This window comes from Kogia breviceps, chromosome 17 (genome assembly GCF_026419965.1).
Source record: "Kogia breviceps isolate mKogBre1 chromosome 17, mKogBre1 haplotype 1, whole genome shotgun sequence".
NCBI lineage: Eukaryota > Metazoa > Chordata > Mammalia > Artiodactyla > Physeteridae > Kogia > Kogia breviceps.
In genome coordinates this window covers 64,555,089-64,570,664 of record NC_081326.1, presented here as the reverse complement: position 1 = coordinate 64,570,664, position 15,576 = coordinate 64,555,089, and the positions used below count along the sequence as shown (strand labels likewise).

Sequence of the window (15,576 nt, the reverse complement as noted above, 5' to 3'; positions counted from 1 at the left end):
AAACACAATCCACTGTAAGGCCAAATGAGGTCCAGAATGCTGCAGAGAGAAGGAAATAAAGCTTGAACTTTGAAGTCAGACTGACTAAGATTTAAGGCCTAGTTTACTTAGTTTACAAATTATCTCTGTGATTTTGGTCAAGTTATTTAATTCTTATCAAAATCATTTTCCTAGTCTGGAAAATGGAGAAAATCACTTGCCATGCAATACTGTGGGCTCAGAAATAATTTATTATATTGTCTGGCACATAATATTTAATAGTTAGTAGCTATGTTAGTATTATCTCCTACTTTCAGTCTTGGGTTCTTCCCTTCATACAACATCAGGATATGTTATTATTTTAAAAATTTTAAAAAAACACTTCCCCTTCCATGTTAACAAATGCTTATTTATTTTCATCTTAAACAAGAGGAAAAATAGTTGCTAAAGTTTTTTGTTCCTGTTTTCCTCTACTAAATGCAAACAAGTAAATACTGACACTGATGAAAGCATGTTTAATGGAAAATTCAGTTTGATTTATTTGCTAATTAGTACCAATTAGACTTTGAAGGGATAGGTGAATGATGTGTTCATACAAATATTTGAATGTGATGCAGCCCATCAGCTTTGCAGAAAAGTATTAGTTCCAGGAGGCCAGAAACTGGTGAGGTATGTCCTATTTGTGAGAATTCACTGGGAACAAAACAAGGTAGCATGCACTCTGCATAATGTGGAAGTCAAGAGAGCACAGTACAGCAAGGGATAAATAGAAAGATGAAATGAATGGTTGGAAAACACCATTAATCAGGGGAGTAAGTTAGCATTCTGCATTATGGATCTATAAGAAGTTCAGCTAAGGTGTCTCCAGGATCCTGTAATTAAGTGGTATTTACCCAGCACTTTGCTTTCGGAAGGAATTCAATGCAATTCAATAAATGTTTCCTGAGTGCCTTCTCCACACCCGCCATTGGAGATAAAAGATGAGCCAGACAGAATCTCTGCTCTCAAGTAACACATAATCTAGTGGAGGCGTCAATTGCATATACAAAGTAATCAATTAATTGGTGGTAAGTATTATAATGAGAATAATAACCAAGAGCTGTAGAAGCACAGAAAAGAAATAAATGAATCTGAGTGTATTTATATTGGGTGCTGATTAATGAAGAAGATTTTGACAGATTTGGAAAGGAGGTAAAGTTATAATTAATCAAATTAATATGAGATTTCTGGCTATTCCAAGGGATGAAAGGAAAGAGGGGTTGTAGACCATCCATAGCAGAAAGCTTCAGAGTTCAGGTTGCATTAGGATACTTTGCTTGGGATGTACTGAAACTGTTTAAGCATTGCACTGAGAGACCTTGTCCTTATCTTTCTTGCACTTCTAGTAAGGTTGGTACAATGCAGGCTCTTGGGCACCAAAGAAACTGATGTTCTCTGATTTTTTGAGGCAATGAACTCAGCCTACAATGAGCAATGATCTAAAACTGAACATCTAACTGATAGCTAAATCAGGGCCGAGAACTAGCCCCCTGATAATATGGTCCTTGCTTTCACTGAGCTTGCATTCCAAGGAGTGTAGCAGGTAATAGCTAAACAAATAGACAAGATAAAAGCAGATTGCAATAAATGCACTGAAAGAAATAAGGGAGCAACAGGGAGAACTTGGAAAGGACTCTTTAGATAAAGTGTTGAGATAAAAAGAATGTGAAAATCAAGGAGGAAGATATTCTGGACAGAAGGGAGAGTAAATATAAGAATATAAGAATTCTAAGGTGAGAAACTGTTGGGCATGTCGAAGAAACAGAATGAAACCAGTGAATATAATGGTTAAAGTGAAGGTTGGAATGAGATGAAATTGAAGAGGTAGCAGGAGGAAAATGAAGTAAGCTTTGTAGGTCATGGGGGCAAGTTTGGGTTTTATCCTAAGAGGAAGCCACTGGATTATTTTAAGCATGGTTATAAAATATTCTGTTTTTAGGGTTTAAAGATAATTTGACTGCTGTGTAGCAAATGGTGGGGCAGGCTGTTGTCAACTGAGTTGACAACCTTCTAAGGTTGGCAATTCTGCTTCTCAGAATCACCTCCTATGTTTCTTCCTCGGCTTGATTTTGTCAAGGAATGCAACATCTGTGATACATGGAAAGTGGAAGTGAATTGGAAGCTTTGTTCTCTGGAGGTGATAGCAGCCAGATGAACGTGCACATGTGAGCATCACAGAACTTCCCAGCCAAGTCCCGAAAAATACTCTCTTCATGGCTATTGACGAAACCTGTTGGGGAGCTTCTCAGACATTCTGAGAATGATGGCAACTTCCAGGAAAGCTTTGAAACCCCACCAGATTTGGTCCTGTAGGCCTTGATCTTCAGCGTTGTCTTCTGTGACCTTCAGCATCAATTTCTCTGGCATATGCCCCCACTCTAGCTGTTTCAACAATCCCATAAGCCCCTACTCTATGTTAAACCCTTTGTTCCTGGAATGCGTAGTTTCTGTTTCCCGACTGATAGAAAAAAATATGTTGGAAAGTATTAGAAGCTGTGAGAGGACACAGTTTGGACATTATGAGTAGTGGAGAAAAATGATGAACTTGAGACATACCTGGTAGCAGCACAGAAAATATTACATATGGATTGTTTGGGACAGTGAAGTAAAGAAGGAATGGAGGATGTCTTCTCTGTTATTAGCTTGATGATGGTACCATTTAATGAGATGACGAAGTTTAGTACTGAACAAATTATATGGATAGATATCCTAAAAATGGGGGGTAAACCTTGAAGAGGGAGATAGCTGGCCAGGACCATGGACCTTCTGGAATGGCATTAGGGGTCCTGGGATCACTGGGGATGTAGGGAACGTTGGGGGCAAAGAGTCAGTCAGGTGAGGATCTGTTTTGACTTTCTTACATTCACTAAAGGAAAGGAATTGTGAAGCTGGCTTGAGGAATCTCAGGAGTGATTCCTTTGTGGTGGGAAGGGTAATTTTTCTTGAGCTTAAGAGAACTGAGTTCAAATCTTGACTCTACAACCTATTAGCTATGTGAGTTTGGGGGAGTTGTTCAACCTCTTTGAGCCTGCTGTATTGTGTATTAGAGATCATTTTAATGCCTACCATAAAATATCAAATTAAATTATGGATATCAAGTATCTTGTCATAAATAATGCCCTTTATCCATGCAACACATATTTGTTGAACAACTACTAAATACTAGACACTGTGTCAGGCAATTTGGATATAACCCTCCTAAAAGGTACAGGGTGCTACTAATCAGATTATGAAAAGTCCTGACCCACTCTGGAGAGTTAGGGAAAGTTTCCTGTGAAGTGATGTTTGAGCTAAGCTCTGGAAGTTGAATAGGAATCAGACAGATTTACACAACGGGAGTTTTTATCAGGTGGAGAAAAGATGAAGAACATTCCAGGTCACAAGTAGAACATTGTAAAAGGCGCTGAAACAGGATGCAGGAAAATACATTTGGTACTCAGCAAAGTCAAGTGTGACTGGTGCTGAAAGGCTGAGTGCAAAGAGAATAGGAAGACTTTTAGGATTTTTCTTCATTAATCCAAGCCAGCTCTCAAAACTAAGATAAAGACAATGATTAAAAGCAGACATTTCATTCAGCCAAAATCATAATCATTACTTGATGAGCCCTTACTATTTGTCAAGCACTGCATTAAGCACCTAACTCTTGTTTTGAGAACTATTATGTCTCAGACACTGGCATATATTGATGAACAAGACGAGTGGTTCCTCTGTCTTTACTCAAATTTTACTTATTTAATTCTCATAACAATCAACTGAAGTTAGAGATAAAGCTTACATAGGTCAACAACTTGCCAAGCTCATACAGCTAAGAAATATTATAGTTATTATTCCATTTATTCACTTGCTTTACACATATTTATTGAGCACCTACGATGCACTGGGCACTGTTCTAGGCTCTTGGGACATAGCTGGAAGCAAAAAAAAAAGATCTCTCAAGGAATAAACCTCCTAGCAGCATAGCCCGACAATAAACTGTAGCCATAATATGTGAATTACATCACGGGTTAGAAAATGATGCATTCTTTGAACAAGGAATAACAGCAGAGGAAGGTAAACTGGGAATTCTAGCATCACAATGTTAATATAATGTTGTGAGGGGATTTTTTGAAGAGATGATATTTGAGAACAAGATGAAGGGGTGGGGAAGTTAGCTTTGTGGCGATCTGGTGTCTTAGTCTGTTCAGGCGACTATAACAAAATACCATAGTGTGGGTTGTTTAAACAACAGAAATTTATTTCTCACAGTTCTGGAGGCTGGGAGGTCCAAGATCAAGGTGTCAGCCGATTCAGTTTCTGTTGAGGACTCTCTTCCTGGTTTGCACATGGCTGCCTTCTCATTGTGTCCTCTCATGGCAGAGAGTTCTTTCTAAGGCCACAGTTCTATCGGATTAGGGTCCTACCCTGACAACCTCATTTCACTTTAATTACTTCTTGAAGACCCTATCTCCTGATACAGTCATACTGGGGGTTAGGGCTTTACCATATGATTTTTGAGGGAACATGATTCCGTCCATAGCATCTGGGGAAGTGCCTTCAAGCAGAGGGAACAGCCATGGCAAAGGCACAAATGCAGGAGTGAGCCTTGTGAGTTAAGACCAACAAAGAGCCTACTGTGGCTGCAGCTGATGGAGGTGTGGGAGAAATGAAGTCAGAGAGGAAAAGGGGACTAGCGTATGAGGAACTAGCTGGTTTAGGGGCTCTGAATTTTAATCTGAGTAAAATGGGGTCCAATGCAGGGCTCTGGGCAGAGGAGTGACCTGATTTGACTTGTTTTAATGTCACTGTGACTGCTTGGGGAAGCAGAGACCAACTTGATGCTGCTGTAGTTACTTAGGCAAGAGAAAATGCCAGCTGAGCCGGTGGTGACGGTAGAAATGGTGTGAAGGAAACGTATTCTCGATATAGTTTTTAAGTAAACAGAATTTCCTGGGAAAAAGAAATATATTTGGGATGCGAGAAAGACAAGTCAAAGATAACATCAAGATTTTGTCCTGAGCAACAGAAATTTTGGTTTGTCATCAACTAAGATGGAGAAGGCAGAGGTGGAGCTAGTTTGGGGACAGAAGATAAGGCGCCACCATCCCCGTAGAGCTCTCATTTTCTCAAGGTACAGGCATCTGATTGTAATACTTGGGGAAGTGAACAGAGATTAGGTCGCCAGTGAGGAAGTTGCTTCCATCTTCTCAAAACTGCTCAGATTTTACTTGAACAAAGGGTCCTGGATGAAAACTAGTTTGAAAAACTATTTACAAAGGTCAGTCACTCTATCTTACCAGAGAGAAGACTGAAGCCCCTACAGGTTTAACAACTTAGCCCTGGTTGTACCCCAAGGTTTGGGTAGGAGAGAACACAGAAAATCCACAGAGACAGAATATCTAGAAAAAGAGAAAGGAAATATCTGCCCAGTCTTGATATTGGGCACTTTGAAGAGGCAATCTCTTCAATACTGCAAGTTGGATATACATAAAGATAAGGAAAGGAATACCATCTACTGAGTTCCAGGCACCAATATTATACCATTTAATTCTACAGCAACCCAACATTACAGATAATAAAAATTAAGGCTTCACAAGCTTAAATAAATGGACCATCAAATGTGATTTAATGGACACAGCTGGAAAGTACAGAGTTGGGGCTAGAACCCTGGCCTCTTTCATTCCCAGTCTCACATTCTTTCTGCTATGCCGGCATGAATGTAGCACCATGATTTTATTTTAAGTGCTCAAATATAGCCCAGGTCCATGTCGAAATACTGATCTGGAAATACAGACGGAAGTCCTATGATGTGAGCATATTATTCAGTGATAGGTGATGTGAGGAAACAAAGAATTGAGTAAGAATTCATGATATAAACCGTAAGTGACATTGCTAGCTGCTGAGTCTGTGTCAGACAACAGTGTCCACCAGACAGCTTGACGTCTGCTAGCTGATGGCTGTGGCATGGGGGACTTCATAAGAAGGGAGGAGAAAAGAGTGTGGGGTATAAATAATATGCATGAATTACTGGGGGCTCAGTAGCTCATGAAGAACAAGCCTTTGTGATATTATGGTGCCCCTCATCTGGGACCATAGGGCAGTCATAAATGTCATGGATAAAGTCTCCAAGCCAAGGCTTCAAGGAGCCAGGCTCCTGAGCTTCAACAGGTGGGGCATGGGTGGGGCTGCAGAATGGCAGAGGGCCGCCCACTCACCGCCCACTGCGTGGACTCATCGCTGCCTCCTCCATCCCGCCGCGCACACCAGCATCCCCAGAGTAACTGCTTTGCACAGGTGCCTGTCGTCTATTTCTTTTATTTATGCTGTCCCCTTGCCTAGAATTCTCTCTCCATCTTGTCACTGTGACCAGAGCCTTCTCATGCCTTCAGAGTCTGTCCAAGAACCGCTTTTCCCAAAAACATGTCCTGCCCCATCCAGGTTAGTTATCCTCATCTTTACTTTCCTGATTTTCTATGCATACTTTCTCACTGTACTTATAGTGCACTAATAAGTGAGATTATGATGGTCTTTCTATACTTGCCTCCTCTGTTAGACTCTGAACTCCCGGATGTCAGGGAACCTAATTTTTTCTTTTTAAATCCTTAGTGCCCAGCATACAGCCTACATACTAGTGGTTCATAAACTTTAGTGTCCATCTGAATCACTCAGAGGGCTTCCTAAGGCCCATTCCCCAAAATTCTGATTCAGTGAGTCTGTGGTAGGGCCTGAAAATGTGCATTTCTAACAAGTTCCCAGGTTATGCTAATGGCACTGGTCTGAGGATAAATTTTGAGAACCACTGCTGCATACCATAGTTCGTTTTTGCTAAATACATTTATGTTCTACTACATAAGTGGTCATAAGCATCAGCTATGGAGTCACCCAGAACCTGAGTTTAAATCATAGTTCTCCAAGCTAGAAGACCTTAGAAAAATGACTTAAGTTCTCTGAGCCTCGATTTCCTTATCTAAAGAATAAGATAAGGATGCAATAAGATAATACTAAAGCATTTACCATGATGCTCCACAGCTCCTGCTGGTATTGAGCTGGAGGTAGAAGCACCAGAAGGAAGGGAAATAAGTGAGAAGGCAGGATGCAACAGTCCAATAATCCCCGAATGAGGACCAGCCTCGCACATGGAGCCCAGCAGCGAGTTTAATTAAATGCTACACACATTTACTTACTGAAGTATCCTATCTCCTTAACATAAACAGATAAGAAGGCAGTGGGGCATGACAGCCTCTAGAGTGCTGGGAAGAATATGTTTTGAGTTTTTTTCACATCAATCAAATGATTCACACACACCTCCTGTTCTGTGGATGGCTTTCAGGATTGAGTCTGGTAGGTTTTCCACCAGGGCTCACCACTAAAACCTGCTCATTAGCAGATAATCAGCTTCTGCTGATCTGCTCCTAGGCTGCCTTCCAGAGCAGCTGTTTCCTCCTGTGTTGTGATTTAAGCTATGTTAACAGTGATGAAAACAGATTTGTGTTGCTTCGCTTCTTCATTAACCTTATTGTAGAGTTTTGCTCCCAGATACACACTTCCTAAAAATATATCAAATTTATAAAAGGGTTAAAACTTTTTAACCTACAATGGCTTGATATTTCTCAATATTTGGATAAAGAGTAAATGATTTGGTCAATCTTCAAATTATGGGTTTGACTGGAGATGACTGTCCACAGTCTAGCCTCTGTGCCCTCCAATTTAGGCTGATGACCCTCACATACTTACACAGTTTCCTGGGGCAGCCCTCACTCTTCCCAAACCACTGGCCCGCCTCACCTGGCTTACTGAATGATGGTCAACTAGATCACCAGTCTTCCTTAGGGTGACCAACTCTTCTGTTTTCCTGGGACTGGGAGCACAGTGAAAGTGGGACTTTCCATTTTAAAACCAGAAAAGTCCAGAGCAAACCAGAATGAGTTGGTCACTCTGCTACCGATCCTACAATTTGCAAGTAGCCAAGCCCACCAAGTCCTCAGGTCACAACTATTTCCAAGTCCCCCTTGCCTTCCCTGCAACATTTATTTCTGGCAATTTTGAGTTTTCAGATAGCTCTTAATCATCATTGCCTCCCCGTTTCTGCTTCCCAAACTCGTGGCACTACCAGGCAAAGGTATAATTAATTAACCTCAAAAGCTGGGTGAAGATAATCATAAACAGTTTTAAATCCAGCCTGTGGAAATCAGTTGTCAGTGAGTTCAGAAAGATATGGAGCAGTGTGGAGGTCATGATGAATTTCCCAAAACACATTTCTAAATCCCTGATTTTTTTTTCTCTGCCTTGTCCTTTATTTTTCAGTTGGAAATAATGTATATGTCCCAGCATCATTTTTAGCCTTGTTATATTGTTCCAATGCCTACAGCTATTTGTACTTCAACAGCTCCATTGCAGCTAAACTTTGTTTACATATTTGAGGTGAGTCAGCCTCAAGTAGATTTGTTCTCTTACCTGATTTCCTAGCCCAACTTTCTACTTCCGTTTCCGAGGCTACACGGAGTGTGACCCAGCGGTGGGTGAGGAAACATGCAGGTGCAGAAATGCAGAGGATGAAAAACTCTCATACTTTGTAACAGCTTGAATATATTGTGCTGAAATCTGAAATGTGCTCAGGTAACAAATTTGAAAACATCGTTCAAATTCCTACCATCTTCACCTCCCAGGTATCATCTCATTGGAATGCACCCTTTGAAGCAAACTGATTCCAGGCATATGTAACAGGGAGCCCCATCATACAGTATGTGTGAAAATGGTTGTCGCTTTGGCCAGCACATGGGAAGCAGATGTTTTCCAAGAGAATTGATGGCATCCCAGGCTCATCACAATCTGTCCACAATCTGTCTTTCCAGACGTTATCACACCCCCACCCCCATACATGCTCAGTCACATGAAATGATTCTCCAAAACCCATTATGCCTTTTCATGCCTCCAATCCTCTCTGCACTTGCTATTTTCATAACCCAGAATATCCTCTACACTCCTGTTTCCCCTTCCTCGCCTGCTAAACACCTACTGATTTTTTAGGATCCAGTTCAAATGACATCTTTAAATCCTTTCTGGACTCCAGCAAGCAATTATTTATTCATGACTCTTTGTTCCCTTAGCATGTTAAACATGCCTCTGTGTATCAGACCCCTGCAGGACCTTAGGCTCTGGCACCTGTGTCAGTTCAGGTATGTCTGGGATCCACTAGAGATATGGTATGGCAATAAAATGGAGTGTCAGCAGAGGAGGCTGCAGCTCTGGGGGAGGCTACTATAGGACTAATTGCTTACTCAATATCTAAGACTCCTCAGAGGTTGAAAATTATTTTCCCCTTTTAAGCTTATTGTCAATTGTGGTAGCTTATATTTTTGTTGCTCCAGTACCCTTTCCCATGACCCTTCTTCCAATAACAGGTAAACCTGGTTCCTGGGCACAGTGGTGGGCATGTGCAGAGGCCCTGCCAATCATAGAACCAATTCTCTCTGAGAATCAGTTTGTGATTGGCCCAAGGGATGGGCACATGACCCCAGCAGCCAATCAGGATCCTTCCATAGGACAGATAGCAGAACAGTTGGAAGAACCACTGAGGACTGGTTCAGGGTGTGAAAAAGAAGTCAAACCAACTAATGCTGCAACAGTTAAGGTCACTGTTGCCAGGTAATAGTAACAGGCAAGGCAAGCTGGGCAAGAAGAATCAAGTTCCTTGTCTCCAAACTTCTGCCTTTCCAGCTCTCTCTAGTGCCCCCTACTGGCAGAACCTAAAAGGAAGACAGCTGACAAAGGGAACACTGAGTTTGCAGTTTCGGCTCTGCATCACAGAACAGAGCCAGGAAGGGTGATTTGGAGCTGAGATGCAATCATATGTACAGAGAAGAATGTATACAAGCATTTTGCTATTGACCTATATGGTTTTTCAGATGGTTGTGGAAATGTGTAGGTGTTCTAGGGTCTTCTGGACATACAGATACAAAAGAGATGGTCAATAAAGTACTCTGAGAAACAGCAAGTCATGAAAGACTGTTAAAAGACTAGAAATATGAAACCACCCCTATAGTCTATTCTTAATTCCTCTCCACCTTTCTTATTTTAAATAGCATATTAGTGACTATTATTTGGATTATTGGGAGCAAATCATGGGATAGCAGTATAGCAATTAGGATTATTTTGGCAATGTTTCCTGCTATCTTATTTATTTCCCATACTTGAGAAACAACTTCTCCATCTGTTATAGGCCTTTTTCATATGGCATTGTAAGTGTTTTCATGTCCGTTTATCCCACCAAACTATGAACGCTTTTATGGCGATCCTCTGTCTTATTCATCTTTGTAATGGTTTACTGCCCAGGATTCACTGAACATTTACTCATTTGTGGTATTCAGCAAACACTTAATGAGCACATTTTATGTGCCAGATCCTGAACTACAAGTTAGACATATAATAAATCTTAGCTGCTGCCTGCAAGGTACTCATATTCTAATAGAGCAAAGGAATGATAACGAGGCAATATTAATGCAGACCGTGTAAGTGCCCTGGGCATAATGAGAGCACGGCACTGGGGCTCCTAATCCAGGTTGAGGCAAGGAGAGCAGAGAGACGATCATTGAATTAATCCACATTAGCGATTAGAAGGGCTTCCACCTTCTAAGTTGGGCAGTGGGGATGAAAATTAGTAGAAAGACCTGAGACTTCGTGTACCACAAACTTGATTGCACGTGAGACAGCCCCCACCCCAACGATCAGGCCTTTTCCAAAACCAGTTACATAAGAGTCTCTTGAGATAGGACCTGAACATCAGTATTTTTAAAAGTATCCCAGACGATTACAATGTGCAGTCAATTGTCTTAAAAATATGATGTCAACAGAGGTTGATAACTATATAATGGCATATATAGTAAGGAAGGGGGAGAAGTACAGGGTGATTCTCTAGCTTCTGGTCTAGGCAGCCACATAGATGGTAGATGCTTAAAAAGTTGTCCTAGTATGATTGTGTATTTGTCATTCCCAAGGTGCCCTGTAAATGTGCTATGTAAACAACAACTACTCAATAAATCTTTTTGGACAAACGAGTACCTGGGATGTAATGTCTGCTCAGAGGGGAAGATAAGAAGCAGAGGCTTGAATAGGTACAGTTTCTACCAACAAGTACAGGTTCTACTGGCAGGTGCTTAGTAAAGGTTTGAAAGAAATCAGCAGTGATGACTGTAAACAAGGAATCTCCTGTGTGTAGATAGTGGAATTAAGTAATAGGCTCACATACATGTGAAAATTCAGACATATCCTTATCAGTAGTGCAGCTTTTAACCAAAACTAGTATTGTTACCGACCAGGGTTCTTGGCTTACTTAATAATAGAAATTGATCAGAGGTCAGACAAGAAATTCAGGCAAAGTTTTATTGGGAGCGAGAACTCCAACAGTTCCGTAGCAGTGGGGAGGGAGAACAAATAACAGTTTCCCTTGCTGGCCCACTCGCTGAGAGAGGGGCGAGTTGTTCCTTAGATGGGGTGAGAGTAAGGGTGTGTCCAGGGGTCGGGCGGGAGCGGTGACTTAGATGGTTTACCCACCCCTTAGGTGGTGTTGTGTGCAAGGGCCTGAGCAGTACCCTGCTTTTGCTCCGGCCTCTTCAAAAGTGGCAGTTGGGTTTTTCGTTTTCTTTTTGTCCAGAATTTGTCCCAACTGTGCATGCATGCAGTTACTTTTAGTCTCATATAGTTTCTTTGTATTTTGTTGCTCAAGGAGAGGTGTGTCCAGGTGAAAGCATTGCAGCACTGCAGCAAAGGGTCCCAGGTCCCAGCCTCAGTATTTAGAAAATATAGTATTTTTAAAAACGATGATTTGTAAAAATCACTAAAAAATAGATTATATTAGACTCTTGTAAGAATCACATGGTGTTAATTACTACTGCCATTTACCAAATATTTCCAGATCTCCTTCTTCCCAGGCACACGGTGGAATTAGGCTTTCTGACCCCCTTGTGTTTGCAAAGGTCATATGACTACTTCTGCCCAATAACTTGAAAGTAGAAGTGACTCTGGACCACAGCATTCAATGGCCAAGCATTTAATTAATTTAATTAATGTTATGACTCTGGAGTTCTTTTATCACTTTGGCAGTTACCAACAATATCAAAGGCAATGGTGTTTACTTCAACCTGCTTTCCTAAGCAGCTATGACGTGTCTGACTTTGAGGGCCACGAGCTAAAACTAAATCTTTGCTGTTTTAACCCCTGAAATTTGTGAGTTGTTTGTTACTGCAGCATAAGGCAACCTATCCTGGTTGATAAACACTTTAACCCAGGAAGATCTCTCCCTCTAAATTCTTGATGCTTATCACCTGTATTTACTCAATTGTAGGTACTATATCTGCCTTTATAATACTTCTTTCATATTGTACATCTTTGCTCTTCAGATACATGTTACTCATGTCTCCAATTAGAATACAGGCTCCTTCAGGGCAAGAAATGACTCTGGATAAGGTGTTTAACTTCTCTGAGAAATAATTTCTTAATCTGTTAAATGGGAATATTAAAAACTTCCCCACAGGTTTTCAGGAGAATTGAGATGTGCACACATAGAATGTCAACCACAGAGCCTAATACAAAATAGAAAATCAAAAATTATAATTATCTTTCCTCCTATTCATCTTTGTGATCCCCACAAAACTTAGCACATTGCTAACTGAAAAGATATACTTATTCACTGAATACCTACTATGTGCCAAGTCCTAACTAGATGCTATTTTAACTCTTATTAAATATGTATTATTTTCTCCATTTTACAGGTGAGAATATTGAGACACAAGGAAATTAAGCAATGGAGTACTTTCACTGCTCAAATGGTAAGAACCAATATTCAAATCTAGCCTAATTCCAAAGCTTGTCCTTGTTTTCCCCTAAAGCACACTGCTTCCTTTGTTGATATAATTATGGACTTATGATTTAATTATGAATTTTATAGACATAAATGTAGTTTGAGACAATAGGAAAGGGATATCTTTATCTATTTATCTACCCGTCTCTATAATAGTCCTCATTTCTATGAAGCTATTGAATGTAAGATATACTACCAATTAAAAACAGTTTTTGGAAAGAAAATACTAACATATGAAAAGTAAATATAGATTTTGTTTCACCTTGATTTTAAAAATTCAAGATGAAAGGGAAAAAGGAGATCGGTTAAAATTGATGAAATACCTTGATATAAGTAGAGAGAATGACAGGCACATACCATGAGGGCATTTTACTTGTATGTTAATGACTTAATTCCTCAAAACAATCCTGAGAAAAAGTATCATTGTCTCCACTTAGAACTGAGAAAATAGAGTAATTGAGAAGTCCCACAACTAGTAAGAGGCAACCCTGCCAGACTTATCAACGCCATCTTTCTTCACCTGTTAGGCAGAGTTGATGCCTATTTGTAGAGAGTGGTTTGAGATTTCAAAGTCACAGGTCAGTCTCTTAAAAACACCTTCTCATCTGTCTTTAGATGAAATCAGCTATGAGGCATTTCCTGAGATTGTATGACTGAGTGTGCTGACTACACGACCCAAGTGTGCAAGGTCCCCAGGGACGTGTCTGTGCAGAGCAAGGGAAGGAGTAGCACATCCCTGCCTAACCCTTCCTCTCCATGCCTCCCACCACTCTGCCCAGACAAGGGCTTATCACTGTGCGTGAGATAAATAAGGTCACTCAGGGAGAGCCAGAGATAACAGTTTCCTCAGCCTCAAAAGATAAGAAACTTTGAGCTATATAAGTGAGAAAATTAAAGCTGCAGACTGTTTGGCACCAGAAAACTAAAAAGATCAAAGTCCCAGGATGCCAAGAGATTGATGCTATCAAAGGGCTTGTGCTAATAAAATGGTCCAGCATAGAACAAGGATCTTTGCAAGTTGGAGGTGTGCCATTTGCTCCATTACTACCAAGACATCCTAATGATGTCATCTGTGCTATGAATGCCCATGCCTCTCTGAACAGGGGACAGCCTGTGACTGTCCTGTTACTGACACAGGACAGACTTTCCTAGAAATAAGGTTTTTAAGCAAAGGTATTCAATTCCACTTTGCTCAACCATTTTGGCTTCCTAGAAATTGACTAGTAAGGCTCATGTCAGCCCATCCCCAAGCTCAGTTACCTACCAGGCATGTGGGTCTGTTTTTACCTGGCTATATGGAAAAAAAACTGTCTTCCAAATGTTCGCCAGCTAATGTAATGTGGAACGCATTGCTGCCTAATATTTATCAAAAGCTCTGCTGAGGGATACAGCCAAGAATGGCCTGATGGATATGCCACCCCCAGGATTCCACTAAACAGGCTGAAATATGCCCCCAGATTAGGCTCAGTCAATTTAAGCCTGAACTTGACTGTGTCCAATCAGTTCCTTAGGGCATTGTTTTCACTGCCTCGCCCTTTTACTAAATTGTGTCTTGGTGGGAGACCATTAAACTGGATTGAGGGTTACTGTAAGAAACTGCTCACAGCATTCATCACTGAGTCTACTGAGAGCTGTTGTTGAACGCACCAATCTTTACATCGCATATTGTACTCTTCTTGAGGATCCTGGGGAGAAAGTCCCGTCTGCTCCCAGCAATAAGAATAGAACTGATCCATTTATAGCTTATAAGTACTGTGAACTATGTAACAGGCAGGGTTTTAAAATTTTCCTTTTGGTTGCCAACTCTTACTAAATAATATTTTCAGCATAAATATTTATAATATGCACATTAAGTCTCATCCTTGCTATTCTTAGGTCTCCTGCCTTGTTCCTCTTTATTATTTTACTCCTAATTTAAACCTAGTCCATCTTGCTCTGTATTATGCAAGTTACCTTAAATCCCTTTTGGGAAAACAAATTGCAGTTCTAAATAGACTTATTATACTGTGTTGATGGTAGTACTGTAATAAAAGATCGAATCCTTCATCTTTAAAGTGTTGTTTTTATGAAATTATTTAAAAGAAAATGGCTATGGACAGGAATAAGTGAGGTAACATATTAAACTGTCATCAGTCTCTTACACATCATTTTCTATTATTTGAATAAAGAAATAGATATCTGGTTGAGGCTCATATTTGCTGTTGACATAAAATGGATAAGGAAGAAAAAATAGAAATAATGGCTTTATAACAAAACAGAATAACAATTTTCTATGTTGCTCAGAGATCGGAATAATAGGATGACTCCAAAAAAATGAAAGTTAGCTGAGTCATATGTCTCCCCCTTCGTTTTAGTTCAAGTAACCCATTGCACAAATAGAGAAGGAGAAATCTTCAATTAACTAGAGTAGGAATGGAAAAAAGATCCAAGGAATTTGATTAATTATTAGTTTACTATTTAAGTCAAAATGTGTCACCACTGATTATAAGGCTAACAAAGTCTTAAGCAGGAGCCACAGAAGACCTAGTTCACAGTAAGGTAACAATCTCAGAACATATTTGGCCCTGGTTAATCTATTTCTGGAATACGGAACTAGTGCAGGATAATACTTCTTTTAATTGAGATAAGTTTTTAGAGCAGTTTAAGGTTCACAGCAAAACTGAGAAGGAGATACAGAGATGTCCCACATACTCTTCGCTCTCACACATGTATAGCCTCCCTCATTA

At 40.3% G+C, this 15,576-nt stretch overlaps 1 long non-coding RNA gene across 1 annotated transcript in view; it reads left to right on the top strand.

The window, feature by feature from the left end:
• LOC136792858 (uncharacterized) overlaps positions 1 to 15,576 on the top strand; it is a 123,610-nt gene that overhangs the window by 7,565 nt on the left and 100,469 nt on the right. Inside the window, exon 3 of the long non-coding RNA XR_010837393.1 lies at positions 12,762 to 12,818. This is a non-coding gene — a long non-coding RNA (uncharacterized lncRNA). The remainder of the gene's footprint in view (positions 1 to 12,761; positions 12,819 to 15,576) is intronic.